The following is a 20,957-nucleotide window of genomic DNA, read 5'->3' as shown; positions in this document are numbered from 1 at the left end:
ATTCTATAAGGCCCCTGTCAGTGGTATGAGACCCCTTTGAGAAGGTACAGATTAACATCAGTGATCCTTTAACCTGCCAACTACCTCTATGAACAGTTAAGTGACAGGAAGCAATGTGAAAATTGCATTTTATGTGTTATTATCATTTGATGTGGGACTTATGCATTTATGTGTCTTTTTCCATGTATTTTGATTTTGTGATAGAACAAATAATAATAGCCCTGATTGAAGAAGGCATAGAAGTTGCCGAAACACATGTCTCATGAAGGACCATAAATATACATCAAATTAAAACTTATTGATCACAATCTTGTCGAGTATTCACTGTGGCGCTGCTAAACAAGTGAAGAAGGTTTGCTTCCTGTCACTTAACTATTGGCACGGAGCAAGGGGTAGTCTCTGTACCGTCACAGGCAGACGACACCACCATAGGCGCAGGGCAACTTATGTTGGTATCTCAAGACCCCAATGGTTTAAAGCAATACCTGTATGAACAAGTACATATTGGTGGGTATGGGCATTGGAACCAGTATCCTGAGACTGAGCCCATGAGAACCGTTGTTGTACTTGCAATAGAAAACACACGCATAGAGATTTTCACATGGGTTGGCACTTCCTCGGATCGAGACGCCACTTAATTGTGTACTAGAAGCTGACATGGAGCCACTTGAGCTACCCCACCCTTGCTGTAATTGCCTCTGTGTACCATGTTTTTCACCTAGTGGGAAGATGATATCTTGAGATGCTTTCTACTGGTCTACTGGATTTAGATGCTCATATATCATGTTTTGTAACTCTACTGAATGGCAATCCAAAATGTTCCAGGGGTCATTTTATTTTATTAGTTGAGTGTAAATTGTGGTTTGTACTGCCTCTGGATCCAGTAGAACAATACGTCTCAAATATCACCTCTAATAGAGTGTGTTATTCACAGCTAAAATGAAAGCACCTATGTTATCCTAGCCCTCCCCCCAACTAGCCTGTGCTGACTCAATATCTATTACTTGGAGACAGGCCGAACTGGTGGAAATTCTACCTCACGCGGGGAGGTACGCTCCATGTCTGTACGGCCTCAGACAGCATCCTGAGAGCCACACCCTTTTGGTGCCTCCTTGCCTATTTTCCTTGCCTGTCATCAATCCTCTTTTAGTTGCCCCTCATTACCCTTCTTCACTACCACTCGTTAACTCTCTTTTCACTGCACTTTTTTCCTTAATGACCCTCTTTCAATCCCTCATTGTAGACCATCATTCCAATGCCTATTTCGAAGCTAAAATCGACTAAAGGGTGGGGTACCCCCATTCACAGGAAATGGGGAAATGATCCAAAGTGTTACAAAGGGGTGTTTTGTGGGAGATAATCTGAGTTTCAATCATTTAAATGTTTTATGACAAAATCACTGAGTACAATTGATCAAAACACTCTGAACCACATCAAAACATATGATCAAAGAAGAAATGATATAAATCAATGTAATCCAAAAAATAGATATATTAAATAGATTGATTGAAAAGAACAAGATTAGTAAAGGCAGACATCTGTTATTAACCAAGGTGACAAAACCGGCAAAATATATTTACAAGTAAGAAGCATGGAAAGAAAAACAAATAATATACATTCAAAGCAATTTTAAAAAGGAAACGGCGACCATGAATACAACACACATGTTTGCATCTGTACTTATTACATGGAGACAAAGATAAACAGATCCTGTATAGTACACTGACAGAGACTGGCACCTAAGCAAAAAACACTCTCCTCAAAAACAGTTATATTGGAGATGGGTGAGGTAAGTGCAGCTGAAAAGCATAGGAATGTATATAAAAACTGCAACTGTTGACTGTGCCAGTGCTTGTTGTTTTCAGATGAACACTCTGAAGCACATGTTCCAATGAGGCATAATGTAAAGGAAAGGCATAAAAGCCTTGAGTAAGGCTTTAACGCCTTCCATTCAGGTCACTGCTCATTTTCAGTCATTTGTATGGCGGAGAAGAGGGGCGTAACACAACTTGCATTTCCATTGCTTCCATTACTCTCTGGCATACAAATACTGCATAAATACAGCATAAAGCAGGCGCACCCGATAGGGATCCATTGTACACACTGCCTGCCATGCTAGCATGGCAGGCAGCATGTACAATTACAATGAAACGTTGCCCTTCGTGTTTGCATGTTAGGCAGCTTTTATTTGTAATTGTGTTTACTTTTAATTTTGAGCACTGTTTGCCATGCGTTCACAATGAAAATTAAACTCAGTCCGACATGCGAGCATGTCATACAGCATTTCATTGTAATTGTGTGCACCGCCGCTCGTCAATATGAGCATGGCAGGCGGTCCTCACAATTTAAAGTAAATGCTGCCTGCCATGCCAGCCAGCGTTTACTCATTTTGCACAGCGTAGTGCAAAGGTGCAGAGCACGTGTGTGTGCCGTCTTTTGCCCTGCACATTGGCACTCTGCCTTGCAAATTACGAAAATCTGGCGGCAGGGAGCCGCCTACATGTATGTCAAAACGTAATGGCTCCCCGCTGTCAAACAACGATTTTGATAACCCCGGCATCTGTCCATTGGTAACCAACATACCCCTATCTCATTACCTTTTCCCCCCGAAAAGTGTAAACTGAGACCTGTTTGTTTTTGGCATAAAGAGCCTCAGATTTTATTCCACAAAACCAAACCAAAATAACACTGCACACATTTGTGAAACATGACTCATAAGATGCGGCGACTGCTCTGTGTTCAAAAGAATGACGGCTTCCCCCTTTCCTTCCCCAAGTGTTCTGAGTAGGCCCAACTCTCCCAACCTTTGCGTCCGAGCCTCCCCTGCCCCTGCAGGTGCTCCTGGGCAGGGAGAGTGCCGTTTCCTTGGGGGAAGCTGAGCCTTAGTTGTTCCTTCCCAACGCCCCTGCCGCTTAGGCTCCCAAGGGGTGCTGGGTCTAAGAAGAGCGAAGACCCTTCCTGCTTACTCCTGGCTCCTCCGGAGTGTGTCTCATGTGTTTGTCCGGCCAAACACCGCCACACCACCTTGTCGTCCTGCGATGTCGACGACCAGGCCTGTCTGCTTGTCTCTGTTCGTAGGGTTGGTGGGTGGGAACGAAAATTCCTTCCTGAAACTCCTGGTTGCGAGTCCTCGTACCGAGTCTGGATGCTGCTTTCCTTTGCAGATCCTGTCCATTATAAAGGGAAAGACCCCTCCCACTTCCCTTTGTTTGCCCTTTCGCGGGCTTTGTTAGCGTTTTTCCGCGCTTGCCAGATTCGCTGGCTTTTCCTCCATTTGCCGCGCTGAGCACGGCGCTTCCCCCTTCTCCAGCGAGGGGGAGAGGACATGCCAGAGACACTGCCTGGGTTATCGGGGGCGCCTCATCCATTTTTGTGGCGCTTTTCGTCGTCACCTTCATAACCCCGGCATCTGTCTATTGGTAACCAACATACCCCTATCTCATTACCTTTTCCCCCCGAAAAGTGTAAACTGAGGCCTGTTTGTTTTTGGCATAAAGAGCCGCAGATTTTATTCCACAAAACCAAACCAAAATAACACTGCACACATTTGTGGAACATGATTCATAAGATGCGGCGACTGCTCCGTGTCCAAAGAATGACAGCTTCCCCCTTTCCTTCCCCAAGTGTTCCGAGTAGGCCCAACTCTCCCAACCTTTGCGTCCGAGCCTCCCCTGCCCCTGCAGGTGCTCCTGGGCGGGGAGAGTGCCGTTTCCTTGGGGGAAACTGAGCCTTAGTTGTTCCTTCCCAACGCCCCTGCCGCTTAGGCTCCCAAGGGGTGCTGGGTCTAAGAAGAGTGAAGACCCTTCCTGCTAACTCCTGGCTCCTCCGGAGTCTGTCTCATGTGTTTGTCCGGACAAACACCGCCACGCCACGAGTGGGTTACCGCCCACCGTGGCTCCCCCTTCCCCTTATAGCTCCAGTAATTTCATGCAGATGTTCCAAAAGAACAGCTCCATGCCCCGCGGGGCCAAATGTACACCATCCTTGTGTAAGTACTCTGGGGATTTCAGGTTGATCAGGCCATGCCTAATCTGCCCAAAGCCCCTGCCTTTGCAGAACTTTGCCATTGCGCAGTTCAGTTTTCTCCTGGATCTTTCCACTGCTGCGTGTTTCTCTGCACCTTGCCATTCCGGCCTTGGAATGATTTCAGACCAGACAATTTCTGTTTCCCCTAACTGCGCCGCCAACTTCTGTAATGAAGACATTATTTCACGCATCAAGGCCCCTCACCCCAGGGTTGTGAGATCATTGCCCCCCAAATGGATAACCAATATGTCAGGTTTTTCTTTGTTTCTTAGTAGCTTGTGCATTTGCCCGTGCAATTGAGCCCATTTCATCCCCGGCATCCCGTGCCAACCTATCCTGAATTCGCCTGCCGTCAGTTTCTCTTGCTCCTCTGTCCAGTGTGCCCCTGCTCTAGACACAAAAGAGTGTCCTACCACCCATACAGATCTCCTCCTTCTCCGGGCAGGCACTGGTGAAAAAGAAGGAGAAAACACTGAAACCTCACATTTTTTCAGGTCTAATATATCTTCTGAAACAGCCAGATCTCCACCTCCCAATCCGTTTGATTGCCACTTCACCCATGCCCATTGCTGCCGCTGAGGTGGCTGCTCCTATCCGAAACGAATGTGTCCCAAAGACCCCAACTGTCTCCCCGATTCCTTCTAAAGCCAACTCCATCACTCTCTTAAATTGGAAGCGGCTTAGGGCCGAGCCATCCTGGTGGATGAGTAGTGGGGCTCCTTTGCCCGACGGGGGTCTTTGTATGAGATAACCCAATACTGCCTGGACTGGGCATATCACGCTGCCCGGAATGAGCTGCAATGTTATCGTGCACCCCTTGCCTTCTTGGTCAGTCTTTGAGCTTTTCAACCATAGAGTCACCTGCTGCTCTGTACATTGCACATCTTGAATCTGTAAAAACCTTGTCCCCTTCGCCCCTCTGCTCTCAGGTACCAGTTCCCCAACCCTGAATGCCCCAAAGAAGGCTAAGGTAAAGGCCGCTCTGAATAATGCTGCTTCATAATCCCCATGGCAAACTTGACCCAGATACACCACCACCTTCTGTAGCTTGATCACGTCTATGGGCCTCCTTTCATCCCCTTTAGCTGTCCCTTGCTTAGCCCCTCCTTTCATTGCCATACAAATATAGTGTTCTTTGGTAGGGTCACTCTCCCCGTTAAGTTTGCTGAAATGAGCGATGGCCGCGAGATGGTGGGCCATCCAAGACCTGGATCTCCCCTTGCGCCAGCCCCAGCCAACAAAGGCTCTTACTGGTGAACCTTGCAGATCTATCCCCAGTACGTCTCGTTTGAAATTCAGGTACCGCTCCCAGCAAGCCTTATATCTTCTTGTCGTGCCAGGTGCGAGCTCCGTCTGGATAAGGGTACTCAGATTACCCCAATCATATCCCACCACTGAGCATTGAATGGGGACATCACCTTCTCCGCTCCTGGGCAACTCTCTCGAAATTTCCCCCACTGCAAACGAGAGAGCATCAGCCGCTGTGTTCAAAACCCCGGGAATGTGCCTGGCTCGTACCTCTGTTTTGTGCCAACATGCATCGCTGCAGCTCCCTTAAAAGCCGCAAAACCCTACTGCCCCTGGCGGAACCTTGGTTAATGATTTGGACCACCGCCAAGTTGTCTGACCAGAGCATGATTCTACTGTTCGCCAATTGTTCCCCCCAAAGTTTAAAGGCTACCACAATGGGGAAGAGCTCCAAGAGCGTGATGTCCTTGGTGATACCTTTCTTCTGCCACTCCTTTGGCCATGCCACCCCACACCATTTGTTGTCCAGGATTGCCCCGAACCCCTATGCTCCTGATGAGTCCGTAAACAATTTACGCCTGCCCTCACCGTCATCTGTGTTACGCCAAATTAATACCCCATTAAAGTTGTCCAGAAAAGAGTCCCACATGTCAAGGTCCGCCTGGAGTTCAGCCCGAGCCTAACGTGCTGATTTGCGTGCTGTAACCCAACTACTTTCAGTTCTACGCTCCTGGCGAAACTCTTGCCCACCAGGATGACTTTCCCTGCAAAGTTGAGGGAGCCCGCCAGGACCTGGAGTTCCCTCCGGGTCGCCTTCTTTTTCCCCTTCAAATCTTTGATAATCCCCTTCAGTTTCACCACTTTGTCCTGTGGTAGCCTGCATTCCCCTTTTACCGAATCAATCTCAATTCCCATCAAGGTAAGGCAAGTGACTGGGCCCACCGTTTTCTCTTTTGCCAATGGGACCCCCATTTCCTCCATCAACCTCCCAAATGTGCCCATAAGGTTTTTATACTCTGCAGACCCCTCTTTCCCGATAAATAAGAAATCATCGAGATAATGCACCATCGACCCTGCTGGGTAGTCCCGCTTCACTGTGAACTTCAGAAAAGAGCTAAATGTTTCAAAATATGCACAGGAAATGTCGCAGCCCATTGGTAGACACTTGTCATAGTAGTAAAGATTCCCCACCTTAAAACCCAACAAGTGGTGGCTTTCCGCATTAATGGGTAGTAACCGAAAGGCTGACTCAATGTCAGACTTTCCCATAAGGGCTCCCTTCCCTGCCGCTTTAACCATCTCTACAGCATCCTCAAAGAAAGCATACTGCACCCTGGCCCTTTCCTTACTAATCCCGTTATTGACTGACTCCCCCTCGGGAAAGGGAGAGATGATGGATCAAGCGGTATTGGCCCTCCTCTTTCTTGGGCACCAAGCCCAGTGGTGATATCACCAAGTTTGGCATTGGTGGTTGCCTGAGAGGCTCCGCCACCCTGCCCAACAGCACCTCTTTAGCCTCCTTTTGCGCAACCACTTCCGGCATCCCCAAGGCAGAGCGCAGATTGCACGCTTCCACGCCCTTTTTTACCTCTGCGCATGGGATCTTGAACCCCCATCTGAAACCTTCCCACAACATTCTGGCATCACTCAAGTTATGATAGACATTTAACCACGGAGTCATTGCTTGCAAATTGATCGGGGTTGGCAACCCGATTTTAATCAAACCTTTACATTTTCTTTTGAAGGCTGGTTCAAAACTACCCCCCCCCCCTTCATTCTTTTTTGACCTTTTCTTTCCCTTTCGGGCTGCTCCTGCGTTTCCCCTCGCTGGAAGTGGTTCTGCGGTCTTTGCCATAGCCTCCTTGGGGATGCCTAAACTTGCAGGATTTACCAAACGGACAGCCTTCTTCTGAATTGACCCTCCAGCATTCTGCTTGCTCCCCCTGGTAGCTGCTTCTGCTGTTCCAGGAGGAGTGCCCACGAAAAGACACCCTCCCACGCCGATTGGACCCCCCCATCCCCCACCCTGGGGTTTTTCAATCGCTGCTTCCTTGCTCCCTTCTCCTGTGAGTACCAGTTTGTCCACAATACCACCCACATCCATTTCATCCCAAGACAGGACTGGCCACACTTGCATCTTTAGCCGGAATGCCCGATCGTACTGCAACCACCCTTCACCCCCCCCCCCCTTTTTAAGTAGATATCTTGAATGTAATGACCATAGACTAGCATTGCTAAGGCATCCTGAGGGTATTTTTCCAACATTATTGAAGTGTATACCAGAAACGCTGTCAACCAATTGTGCATTGTAGCCTCTATATTGAGTGTTTCCTTGTCCCGCTTCTCCCTTTCTTTTTCTGACAGCTCCTTTAGCCCGTTCCCTAAAGGCTCCATCCCCACCAGCTCCAGAATTTCAGTGAATTCCTTCCTCCATACCCTTTCCTTGATTGACAATGGTATGTGCCAAGATAAGGAATTAACCGCCACCCTAACTGGTGCAAACCCTGGCATAACCCTTCCATACTGTGTCATTGTCCCCCACATTCCATCCTGGTTGACCATTGGACTATGACCGGACCCTGGAAGTACCCCTGTGTTAGCCATACCTTGTCCCCACCATGTTGCGGGCTGTACTGCCCCCCCTGCCGCCAACCCTGGCTGACACCCCCGGGGGCCCCCCGCCTGCTGTAACCGTGCCCGTTGGTGATATGGGCTGTTGTATTAGTGCAACCTGCGTTGCATTGGGATCTCCAGTACTGTTATTCACGGTTTATAGTGAAAATACCAAAAAAAATATCGAAAAAAAGGTCGAACCAAAAAATCTCGAAAAAAAAAAAAACATCGACATTTTTTTTCAACACGTTTTTTTTTTTCGAAATGGGGGGGCTCCCCCAACCCCCCTTTTTTCCTTTTTTTTATTTTACCCCTTTTTTTTTACTTACCTGACCCCAAAAATACATATAAATAAATAAATAAAAAATGCAAATTATTTTTCGATATTTTTTTTTCAAGATTTTTGTCATTCAATATTTTTTTTTCGGCTTTTTGACTGACCACCGTTATTCACCACCGTGCCGCCCCTTGACTATTTGGCTGCTGTGTTCCTGCATTCACCGCTGTTGGCATTGCCCACAAGGCCATCCCTTGGCTCCCAGACACTGGCACTCCCAACGTAGAGGGACACACCTGTGCTGTCCATACTCCCCGCCCTTGGTTCCCTGGCCCCAGAACCCCCCCGTTATAAAGGTTGCACGGTTGCTGATACCCCCCCGGGTTCCCAGCCCCCGTCCCTGTAGCCACACCATTCTGTTGGAGACAGGCCGAACTGGTGGAAATTCTACCTCACTATTTCTATATGCTTTTTTTGATGGATCCAGATACTGACATTTAATTATTTTGGATACCCTCTGAACTGATACAAAGTATGTGTTAGCATTATTTCTTCCAGTCCATTGGCACTGCACTACCTCCCCGCTCCATGTCTGTACGGCCTCAGACAGCATCCTGAAAGCCACACCCTTTTGGTGCCTCCTCGCCCATTTTCCTTGCCTGTCATCAATCCTCTTTTAGTTGCCCCTCATTACCCTTCTTCACTACCACTCGTTAACTCTCTTTTCACTGCACTTTTTTCCTTAATGACCCTCTTTCAATCCCTCATTGTAGACCATCATTCCAATGCCTATTTCGAAGCTAAAATCGACGAAAGGGTGGGGTACCCCATTCACAGGAAATGGGGAAATGATCCAAAGTGTTACAAAGGGGTGTTTTGTGGGAGATATTCTGAGTTTTATGACAAAATCACTGAGTACAATTGATCAAAAACACTCTGAACCACATCAAAACATATGATCAAAGAAGAAATTATATAAATCAATGTAATCCAAAAAATAGATATATTAACTAGATTGATTGAAAAGAACAAGATTAATAAAGGCAGACATCTATTCTTAACCAAGGTGACAAAACCAGCAAAATATATTTACAAGTAAGAAGCATGGAAAGAAAAACAAATAATATACATTCAAAGCAATTTTAAAAAGGATACAGCGACCATGAATACAACACACATGTTTGCATCTGTACTTATTACATGTAGACAAAGACAAACAGATCCCGTATAGTACACTGATAGAGACTGGCACCTAAGCAAAAAACACTCTCCTCAAAAACAGTTATATTGGAGATGGGTGAGGTAAGTGCAGCTGAAAAGCATAGAAATGTATATAAAAGCTGCAACTGTTGACTGTGCCAGTGCTTGTTGTTTTCAGATGAACACTCTGAAGCACATGTTCCAATGAGGCATAATGTAAAGGAAAGGCATAAAAGCCTTGAGTAAGGCTTTAACGCCTTCCATTCAGGTCACTGCTCATTTTCAGTCATTTGTATGGCGGAGAAGAGGGGCGTAACACAACTTGCATTTCCATTGCTTCCATTACTCTCTGGCATACAAATACTGCATAAATACAGCATAAAGCAGGCGCACCCGATGGGGATCCATTGTACACACTGCCTGCCATGCTAGCATTGAAACAAGGAAAAGTGTCTACATCTAGAGACACTCCCGTTCCCTGCACACCATTAATACTGATACACTATCAGTCAATAATAATGAAAAAATAGTGTAATCTTCTAATAAGTCAAATTTTAATCGAAGCAAACAGTTCTAAGTACTGTAAAAATCACTTCAAATCAACATAAAGGAATAAAGGCATTCAATACATAGAAATGAGCCATTAATCATGAGAAAAATATATACAAATTAGCAACTGAAATAATAATATACAATCCAAATTTTCAAATGATGAATTTCGTAGTAGTGAACTCAGATGATCAGATGCTCTACGCGTTTCGGGGAATAACCCCTTCTTCAGGAGCAAAGTAATCTGAAAATGTATGCATCAAAAGTACAACATCAGTATATTGTTTCACAATGTTAAAACAAGGATGTACACAAAGATTGAGCAATCCAACACCGCTAAGTGCAAGAGTACAAAGATTTTAGCTAATTCACAAAAGTACATGAAAGTCCACATTAAGGTACACATAGGTGATCAAGATATAAAGATCGATTTAACCAAGGGTGTGACTCCAAAAAGAGATGGGAAAATGAGTAGGCTCAAAAAAAAGGGCGAATATCTGAAATAAACACGGGCGTGCTGAATCTGGTGTACAGCGGTGCTGTGTGGAGAAGAATCCACAAACTGCTGAGGTGCAAATAAACTTTTTTCGAGGTCATAAACCTGGTGTAAAAAATAAATGAATATGTATAGCCACTTGTGTGAGACAAAAACATTTTAGGTCAAAGAAAATTAAAACCTGCTGGAGAGACAGTTAACAATCGAGCTGCTTACCACAAAATTGAGCTGCAGTCGCTTAACTATATTAAGGTATTCGGGGTTACAGCTGAAGCAATCAGGAAAGGTCCAGCTTCAATCCTAGACACTTCAAGAGTCAATCCAGGGAGTGCTCAAGTAATGCCAATCTTGTGCGGAAAAATACAAGTACTGTCCTACATGTACCAAAAAAGAAAAAGAAACAAGAATTACCACTAAGCTAACCTAAGCATCTAACTGTAGCAAAAACTCTTGGGCTATCACTCTAGAAATGTGCCATACAGGTAAACAAACAAAGAGCAAACCAAAGAAAACGCGTGAGGCAGGTAATGCACATGGAGTGCACACCCAAGATAATTATCAAAAACTGAGCAAGGAAAACGTAGTCCAAGGTACATTCATTCAAAGCACCAAGTGATAAAAAGTAAAGAGGAAGCCTTTAACTCGGCACACGGATGAAAGTGCCCCACATAAATAACAAAGCCTAAATAGAACTTCCAAACTCACCATGAAAAAACGCAAAGAATATCCGTGCACGTCACCTGCTCCAGTAGCTCTGCACGCTGATGCCGGACGTGTGTTAAGTAGTGATGACTCGTAAGGAGTCATATGACAAAGAGATGTCACATGACCCAAAGGTTGTGAACGGAACGTTCTAATCGCGGAGGCATTGGCGGAACAAACGGTAGCTGTGCACCACTGAATGCACAGTGTACCGTTAGTAAAGAGCAATAATAAAAATAAAAAGGAACACTTAAATTTAGAGGAGGGAACAAATATAAACTGAAATGCGGCACCATATATGAAGAACTAAGTCAAGAGAGCCAAAAAATACATCTAAAGCGTGAACTAGCACCCAGTTAATGGAAGTGAATCCACAACACCTGGGCAAAACAGATGATAAAGGGAAATAGGTGAGAAAGGCAGCGAATAAATAAAAAGATAAATGAGCAATGAATTCCAAACCAATTACTAAAACTAAGAAAGCAAATAAACGTACTGCGTGAACAATGAAACAAATGTAGCCCCGTGTGAACAGTAAAACAAATAAAATAGCAAAACAGAAATAACTAATAAAGTGAAAAAAGATGCTCAACACAAGTTATCAGAATAAGAAAAGAATAGAGAGATAAACACTACTAATTGAAGTCACATCTAGGTAGTTCAACCTGCCAGAGAAAGATCAGATTCAAACAAAGCAGTTAAGCGAGAACTCCTCATTTAATCCTCTAGGTGAAATAGTGTCAAGCAAGTTGATCCAAAACATCTCTCTTTGGGTGAGTATTCTCATAAAGTCCCCTCCCCTGGTGGGACGCTTAACAACTTCCAAGATGGTGAACCTAATCTGGGGTATGGTGTGGTGAGCTGATGTGAAATGTCTCTAAACCGGAGATTTGTTATTCTTGCAACAAATATTTGATTTGTGCTCGGTCCACCTCTCTCGGGCTGAACGGGCGGTCTGCCCAACATAGATTAAACCGCATGGGCATTTGATGCAGTAAATGACACCAGTAGATCGACAAGTTGCAAAGTGTCGTAATTTGATCTTTTTCCCCGTGTGGGGGTGTGAAATAGAATCACCCTTAGATATATTGTTACAGTGACTGCAGGATAAGCAAGGAAATGTACCTTTTTTCTTTGTGGCTAGTGTCAATTGAGTTTCCTTAAGTGTGCGTTCTGCCTTTACAACTTTGCCTCGGATGTTGACTCCTCGTTTGTATACCATCATTGGTGGTTCAGGAAACAGCTCGCCTAGAGTTGGATCATAATGCAGAATGGGCCAATGTTTTTGGATAATTCGTTTAATGTGAAATGATTGTCTAGAGAATTTAGAAATGTGGAGGATAGCCGTATTCTCTTTTTTTGGTTGTAACAGTCAATAGTTGTTCTCTGGTCATCGGGAGTGACTTTGCCTGTGCTTCTTCTACTAATTCCACTGGATACCCTCTTGAGGTAAATCGCTTAGACAAATTCACACACTCCTCTTGAAAAACATCACAATCAGTGATGATTCTCTTCAGACGTAACGTCTGGCTATATGGCAGACTCGCCATCATTGCCTTAGGGTGGAAACTAGCGTAATGTAATAAACTGTTGACGTCAGTAGCTTTGTGGTATACAGATGTTTTCATTTGATTGTTCACAATTTCTAGTTGTACGTCTAGAAAATGGAGAGAAGGTTCCCCAATGTCTAAAGTGAATTTAATTCTTGAATGAACAGAATTAAGATAGTCAAGAAAATCTTCCAGTTCTTTTTTGGAGCCACACCACACACCAAAAATATCGTCTATGTACCTTTTCCACATAATAATATTTGACGACCATTCCATGTTGTCCAGTACAAATCTTTTCTCAAACCAATACATATATATATTAGCATATGCTGGCCATCGCTGACCCCATCGATGTACCAGATATTTGAGCGTAATGGCAGGCAGCATGTACAATTACAATGAAACGTTGGCCTTCGTGTTTGCATGTTAGGCAGCGTTTATTTGCAATTGTGTTTACTTTTAATTTTGAGCACTGTTTGCCATGCGTTCACAATGAAAATTAAACTCAGTCCGACATGCAAGCATGTCATACAGCATTTCATTGTAATTGTGCGCACCGCCGCTCGCCAATATGAGCATGGCAGGCGGTCCTCACAATTTAAAGTAAATGCTGCCTGCCATGCCAGCCAGCGTTTACTCATTTTGCACAGCGTAGTGCAAAGGTGCAGCGCACGTGTGTGTGCCGTCTTTTGCCCTGCACATTGGCACTCCGCCTTGCAAATGAGGATAATCTGGCGGCAGGGAGCCGCCTACATGTATGTCAAAACGTAATGGCTCCCCGCTGTCAAACAACGATTTTGAGGAACTTGAGTTTCTCTGGGTTCACCACTCCAGCTATCAGATCAACTTAAGGAAAGGGAATCATCTATTCTGTAAGGGTTTGGGTGAAAATGTCTGCAAGCCATGCCTTTTGTGTGGTCAGTAATCTCACGTAACCCAAGTGCTGCAAAATGCAAACTGCTTCCCTGCACACACAGAACAAAAGCAAAAACATTCAGTAAAGAAAAGCTTTCATCTCCCTTATTGTCATGGTTTACTACTGTAGTATTTTAGCTTACGTCTTCACACACTCTAAGTAGAGATCCTTCTGAGGAGAAAATGAAACATATGTTAAGTATCTATTATCAAGGTCTATGATGCTTGCTGTACAACACAGCAGTTGGAGTGTGTGCTCGTCCCAACGAGTACTTGCTGAGCAGACCCACCTTAAGTAAAATAACAGACTTTTCCGTTTCATCTTTGCAACGCTCACAGGATCAATACAAAATACAAGAATAGCAAATACCAACAAACCGACAGCTACCAAACCTCTTATTCATGAGGTGGGGTTCAACAATATGGAGGAGATGGGGTGGGGCCAAGCAGGTTACCTTGGAAGCAGAGTAGAGTGCAAGGAAGAACCTTTGTTATGGTGAATCTGCCCAGCTCCCATTCACACCTTACCCTCCTTCCCAGATGTGTTACAAAGGCAGGCTCTTTCTTCAGTGGAGAAGATGTCGGCCAGCACCCTAACAGAGAGTAAGTGGTGTGGGCTGCTTTATAGAATTGTTTTTAGTGCTTGGATTAAGCAAATACATGCAGTTTCACTTTCAGGTAAACATTTTGCAACGTCTGTAACCTTACACCCTCTCAAGTAGGCGGGTGACGCATACGATTAAATGGGTGCAACATTTGTATTTGAACATGGGTTACTTTCTGGTTGGTGCCCTAAGCGATGGCCCTGCAGCTGAACTCAGAAAGCCTCACGATGTAAAATAAACTCTAGATAATGCAGATTGCTAAACTCCCTAATTATTGCACGTCATGAACACTCTCAGTGACAGGACCAACCGAGCTCTATATTAATAAAAACAACCACATATGGAACAACAAAAATCAATAGCATATTCCAAGTTATGCTGTTTTGCTATGAGCGCCTATTTTAAACTAGCAATTGCAATGTGTTGGATGGGTTATTAAAATCTTTGAGACCAAACCTCCTTGCGTGGTGTAACGGTTTTTATATTTTTCATGTACAATGTTTATGGTAGGATAGCTCAGGGGCAACGTGCTCGTCTTGGAAGCAAGATAACGCAGAGCAACACAAATTCAATCCCCGGTCTGCTCTTAGAAACCTCTGGGTATTAAGCGTGTTATAAACAACCAATTATAATAATAATGGTAAGTGATCATGAATTATGAGGCTTTCTTTCTGTGCCTACTGTATGTTTTTAAGTTCTTTTATCTGTGACGTCATTTAGGGGTTAGCAACTCAGGTGCTGGCTCAGCTCCACCTTCACAGGGTCTGTGTGACTCTCTCTCTGCATTCTTCCTAGACAAAATCTCTGCCATTCGTGACCATATAAAGAATGGCCTGCTTCTTGCTAATACAGACACGACTGCTGTTGATCCCCCTCCTGCTAATTGATCCAGGTACACCTGTCCTCTTTTTTCAACCTCTGATGTACTGTCGGCTATTCAGAAATTGAAGTCTGCCTCCCCCGCCGATGCTATACCGCTGACTCTCCTCGAGGTTGCATCCAGCAATTTGATTGAACACATTACCATGGCAGTCAATGCCTCTTTTTCTAGCGGAGTAATTCCACCGTTCCTTAAGCATGCGCTGGTGGTCCCACTTTTAAGGAAGCCCTCTCTTGATCTCGACATACTGTCCAACTACCGTCCTATTTCCCTTCTTCTTTTTTCTTATGAAGGTGATGGAAGCACTGATGTCCTCTCTTTTGTCCAAATTTCTAGAGTCCTCTCACTGTTTCGCTTCTTTCCAGTCTGGGTTCAGGCCTGGAAGGGGCACTGAATCTGTCCTGAACTCTGTATTGGACGAGCTGGTACGCCTGGTAGATAATGGCGGTGTCAGAGCAGTCCTCTTGTTAGATCTGTCGGCTGCTTTCGACACGGTTGATCGTTCCATCTTGATCTCTCGCCTCTCAGACGCTGGCCTCTCCGGGCAAGTTCTCGACTGGTTCATAACCTTCCTGTCCGAACGATCCCAGTCTATCTCTCTCCCCCCTTTCCGTTCGGCTTTGGTCTCTCTTCTTTGTGGTGTCCCCCAGGGATCAGCACTGTCCCCCATCTTGTTTAATGTCTATATTAGACCTCTCCTGCTTCTCATCCGGGTACATGGGTTTTGCTATTACTCTTATGCGGATGATACCCAGATTCTTGTCCATCTTGACCTCACACAATCTGATACAGCATCTCGGCTGAAGAAATGTCTGGAGGACCTAGGGTTGTGGATGATGTGTAACTGGCTGAAGCTTAATGGCAGTAAGACCGAGGTCCTGGTTGTGGGTACTACATCGACCCATCTGTTTTGGGCCTCAGAATTCTGGCTGACAAGCCTTGGACCCCTTTCCATGCCGGTCAAATCGGTCAGGAACCTGGTGGTTAGAATCTTTGCCCCTCTCGCCCTGGATGACCAGGTGGCTGCGGTATGTAGAGCAGGTCACTTTAAGCTCAGCATTCTGCGTAAGGTCTTGCCATTTATCCCTGTCGACTGTCAGGCTCCGGTAATGGCTGCACTGGTCTTGAGCACCCTCGACTACTGCAATTCTATTTATTTTGGCCAACCACTCTACCTGATTAACAGGCTTCAACTTTTGCAAAATGCGGCTGCTCGTTCTATACTCCCCCCTCTTTTGGATCTCACATGTCTCCTTTGCTGATAAAACTTCACTGGCTCCCTGTTGCCAATCGGATCTTCTTTAAATCCATGTGTATTGTGCACCATGCCTTTTATGGCCTGGGTGCCAATTACCTGCAGGCCAAATTCGTTCACTACGTTCCAGCCCGCCTGTTGAGATCTCAATCGACTCTTCTTGTAGATGTCCCTCGCTACCACCTGTCACGTAAGGTGGGGCGTGCTTTCTCTGTGGTAGCCGCCAGAGCCTGGAACGATCTCCCTCTGGCCCTGCGGGGCACCACTGATCATCTCACCTTTCGCAGTTTATTGAAAACCACCCTGTTCTCGCTGTCTAGTTCTGCTATGGTGTTAGTTCTCCTCACTCACACAATAGCACCAAGATGCCCCTGGGCGTACGTGCGCTTTATCAAGTCTAAATAACATAACAGCAACTGTGGTCTCCCTTGCTATCCCTAAAAAGAAATGTTAAAAAACTTGTTTTAACATTTTTTTTATGGAAGCTCCTGAGCTGGGGCCAGCACCATGTGGCTCTTTGTTTCTGGAGTGGTTGGCTTTCTTGTTCAGGCATCCATTTTGGCCTATGTATTTTGCTTTTTGCAAGTTGAAGTTATAGCTTTTTCTTTTTGCTATTGTCTCTGTTATGATCCTCTCAAGACATTCCATCTCGGTGTGCTCGGTCACTTGACAAAATCCTTGTGTCTAAAAGCTTGTGTACAGGGTAGAAATGCTTGACCATAGCACATAAAGTGGCCCTTGATTTCATTGTGCCACAATTAATGCCTTGTTTCCTATTTCCATGGCATGCTGTTCCGGATGCTTGTTTGCATGTATGATGTAACGGGTGCCCAGAGTATGGGATGCCATGTGAGGCCAACCTCCGAAGCCTGAAAAGTAGATCCATACAGGCTTGACATGTGGGCAGCTATACACCAGACCTGCAGATGAACTGGCCTGCTGTTAAATCTGTTACCAGTTTAATGGTATCCACTACAGAGTGTAATCTGCTTTCTGACTTTGAGAACATTCAGACATGTAATTGCTAATTTTACCATAGCTGGTAAGATAGCTATAGCCAGTAAGATAGCTCGGTGGATTGAGCGCTCGCTGCAGCGATGTGTGTGTGATTGGCAGGTTGCAGGTTCAAATCCCGACAAGGCCAATTCAGCCATTCATCCTTCTGAGGTTGATAAATGAGTACCAACACAGGATGGTGATATTGTATGTATATTTGTTCTATATAAAGTACGTAAGTGCTACATAATAACTCATCATTATCATTTGGCCTTCAGACGCCTGCTTGCATTGTCAGTAATTTGGTTATATGGGCCTATACACACTTATATTAACGATACATATGATGATTTCTTCTTGTATGAAGTGTATATCACATTACAGTGATATTGTAACCATGTTTTTCGTAGTGTACATAGGAACAATGCTACATGATGCCACTTCCTGTTTTGTCAAGGGGTGAAAGATCGTGTTCCATCACTTCCAATGATGTCACTTTGGGGTGGGATCAACTGACATCACTTCCTGTGATGTCATCAGAGGTCAAGGGCCGTGTGATGTCACTTACGCTACCCCTGGCATTTCGGTGTAATGACGTCCCTGTACTTTATCACCTCTGTCTGATGTTTGTTCCTTCCAACACCACAACCCCACCTGCTAACTTGTAAAAGTTTGTCAAAGAGCAAAGAAAGCTGAAGATGAGCATTCGATTGCAAAACACATTGCAAGCAGTACTACACAGTGAACAGTATTTTTTTAAAAATACTTGTATGTTTTATTTAAAATCATTTCCCACTCCAATTGTCTGTGTTTCGGCTGACTGTATCCGTACTGTTTACCTTTAGTTAGCAACATACTGGAAGCAATATATTGGTCCTACTTAACAAAGTGCAGTGACTGGGGAGTTTGTTCCTGCAGTTGTGCATCTTGTTAATGCTGTTATCTAATGGCTCTTACATGACGTAACAGAAATCAATAGGTGTTGTGTTGAACATCAAGATCTAGAAAAAAAATAAAATGTTGTACAACTCAGTTTGATCCAATGCAAAATTACATGTGCAAAAGACAATAAAAACATATTGGCTCTCATTGCGATTTGGGTGGTAAACCAGTTTGATGGTAATCAATTACTGCCAAACTTGGTCACCATTATCACCCCTTGTAATTCTAGATCTGTCCGAATCTAAGAGGCAAAATGGTTGTTACTCCCTATTGTGTTAAATCTGCCAATGCAAATTGTGTCCGTTTTGCAGGCAAAATGGAGTTACGACCTCCCACCAACAACTGCAGCTATTTCCTCCATTTTACCTCCAGACTCATAATTTGGTGGTGCATGAAAGTGGATGTAATGGATTTATCAGCACTTTATTGGCACTTTATAAAAAACACACCACTAACCTCACAATGTGCCTGTGCCTAACTGGGAAATAAATGTGACTTTCATGCCCGCTCAAGAGGGCGGACATGGCCGGTAAAGGCCCGGCAGACTGAGCGAAGGCAGGTCAGAGCAAAGCAAGTGGATGTCAGCAGGCTAGCAGTAGCGGCTTGCACCACCAAGCTTTCAGGGGAGGCCTGGGTGAAAAAAAAGGCACGTTAGAGGGATTCATGCCAGCTCCGGTCTACAACCAGGACCAGGGCAGGTTCCTCACAGCATCCAGTACTGGGCCATTACTTCCACATTGATAGTCATCATTTTTAATTTTTGGGCTCTTCATCCAGGATGTCCGAAGTTTCATACTGAACTTTAGGTCTGGATGGGGGTGACAACCATGAGGTGTCCACCACCTTGGCCTTCACTCAATTAAAATATGCTTGGGGCCTCCCCAGAGATGCATCTGGAAGTATGTCCAGTTCTGGGCGAAGTATCCAGGCCAATGGCTTCCTTGAGATCCATGGCCAGTTCAATCAAATCTCCACTCTATAGAAATCCTCTGGTGAGTCACTCTCTTGTCCATGGCACAGAGGTTCCATCCCATAGGGTATAGGGGTCTTCTTTAATTTTAATTGGTTATTTATAATGCGCTTAATACCCAGAGGGGTCTAAGCGTGGGTTCGCGGATCGAACCTGTGTTGCTCCGCATCGTCTTGCTTCCAAGGCGAGCACATTGCCTATGAGCTGTCCTCCCGAGATCTTCATTGAAGATCCGATCCATTTTTGACATAAGGGGCCATATATGGAAAGGAGCATATTTGAGGGTCCGCCGAGTGCCAAAGATGTCGAAGTAGAGGTTGGTGATGATGCAGAGGTCTTCACGCCCGAACGCAGAGCCTGTCAGCACTGGGATGGATTATCGCCCACAGGAGGTCAGTCCCATTGGTGCATGGTTGTGGTCTATATAACCAGCATTTCTAGGTGCAGTGGGACTCAATGATGCTGACTTGACTTTGGAGGAGATGTTGAGCATCTTCGCCTAAAGGTCTCACACTCATTAGGGGTGGTGTACTGGGTTGGAAACGTGGCTCGCTTTGCTTTTTCTCTTCAGATCTTAGGGTCCCAGACTCGCACAACAGGTTCTCCACACCTTGGTTCAATCTCCTGACAAGCTGGTGCTTCCTTTTTACTTGCTTCTGTAATTCTCGGGGTCCCAGACCCACTTATTCTCTGATTTCTATTTGGGTGCGGGTCCCAGACCTACACCTCATTCTCATGGTGGCTTGGTCTATGCGCCTGCCAAGCAACCCTTTCCCTTTCTTCTGTTTCATTCACCCTTAGGGTCCCAGACCCTTTCAGTCTCTTGTTTGCATAGTAGTGTGGTTCCCAGTCTTGCACTGGGTAATTGGGTACTTTGATTTACTCTCCTGCCAAGCAACCCCATTCCTTTCTTCTGTTTCGTTTACTCATATGGTCGCTGACCCTTTCAGTCTCTCATTTGTGTAGTAGTGCGGTTTCCAGACTTGCACTGTGCTATCAGGGACCCCAACACTTCTATTCGCTGCTTCGTACTTATTCTCAAACTTTCCCAGCCCTCCAGCCCCTCTCGGTCTGCCTGCATACTTTGTTTTTTGGTGATCTGGTGGGACAGAGTTAAGCCTGAGTCCATTGTGCAACCAAGGTTTTTGACTGTGATGGAGGTGGGGGGGATTTCCAAGAGAGGGGGGGGGCAAGGAAGTGGTTCTGGGAGTAGAGTTGTGTTGCCGCACACCATGATCTCTGTTTTCCCTGGGTTGAGGAGGAGGTGGTTGTCATCCAAGGGTCTATATTATTGAGGCAAGCTGCTAGGTTGGGGCATTGATCCATACTCGTTTTGGGGATTCTCAGGATAATTTGGGTGTCAGCATAATTGTAGCAGGTGAGGTTGTGCGAGTGGATGATCCCTGGCAGCAGGGTCATGTAGAGGTTGCAAATGAGAGCGGAGTTGCAGGCACCTTGAGGTACGTCTGTGTTCACTGGCCGAGCGGAGGAAGTGATAGGGGGAAGGATAGTGATTTGTTTCCTGTTTTTAAGGAACAAGGAAATCCAGTTGAATGCCGAGTCTCGGATTCTAGGGAGTGGAGTCAGTCAAGGAGGATAGATTGGTTAATGGTGTCAGAGGCAGCTGAGAGAACAAGGAGAACCAGTGTGGTCCATCCTTCAGAGTCTGCTGTAACTTTGAGATCATCCCAGATCGAGATTATGGTGCTTTTAGTTCTGTGGCGAGGCCGGAA

Source organism: Ambystoma mexicanum, chromosome 5q (genome assembly GCF_040938575.1).
Source record: "Ambystoma mexicanum isolate Mex_15411 chromosome 5q, UKY_AmexF1_1, whole genome shotgun sequence".
Lineage (NCBI taxonomy): Eukaryota > Metazoa > Chordata > Amphibia > Caudata > Ambystomatidae > Ambystoma > Ambystoma mexicanum.
This window is presented reverse-complemented; position numbering follows the sequence as displayed.